Source organism: Pteropus alecto, unplaced genomic scaffold (assembly GCF_000325575.1).
Source record: "Pteropus alecto unplaced genomic scaffold, ASM32557v1 scaffold57, whole genome shotgun sequence".
Taxonomy (NCBI): domain Eukaryota; kingdom Metazoa; phylum Chordata; class Mammalia; order Chiroptera; family Pteropodidae; genus Pteropus; species Pteropus alecto.
The window spans coordinates 4,211,740-4,212,490 of NW_006442508.1; positions in this window are offsets into that span (position 1 = coordinate 4,211,740).

The following is a 751-nucleotide window of genomic DNA, read 5'->3' on the forward strand; positions in this document are numbered from 1 at the left end:
CCGAACGACCCCAGCCGGCGCGTGGAGCGCTAAGCCCAAAGACCCGGATGCAAACCGAGGCGCAGGAGAGAGGGCGGCGCGGCCTGCGGGTGCTGCGCATGCGCATGCGCATGCCCTGGTTCGTTGGGGTTAGGGTCGTGGAGGTCTGTCAGAGTTCCGCTTGGCAGGAAGACTCTCCTACAAGGGAGTCTCCAGATACTGGGCCATTACCTTGCCGCTACTCTTTTTTTCCATCTCTCAGAGGTCGAATTGATTTAGCTTCTTTGGGTTTATGAAATTTAGCATGTAGGGGTACAGTGCTCAAACATAAATATAATTTAGTTGTTGCTCATAATAGCTCAGCACTTTTTATCCATTGGCTCATCAAACAAAGTTAAGTTTGTTAAGTGCTGCAGAAAGGTATAATGTATACCATGAGAAACCTTGGAGCAGCTCGGTAAGAGTAAAGCTAGAAGGAGATTTTAATGGGTTGGATTTGTGCTGAATGGTTCTGAAAAGGGATAGAGGAAACAGAATCACAGATCTCTTTTCAGGAGGAGGAAGGAGAAAGCAGCAATCACAAAAGAAGAATTGAGTGGCTTCACTATGTCCCATTAGGAACATCTAGGGTTCTTTTAAGAATAGTCTATCATGGAATGACAGGCAGACTCAAGGTGCTATCTCCTTGGACACTATAAAGTTAAAATAAATATGAAAAGTAGTGTCCTCAAACTCCTTATCTATAGTTCTGTACCTGGGGTGGGAATCCAGC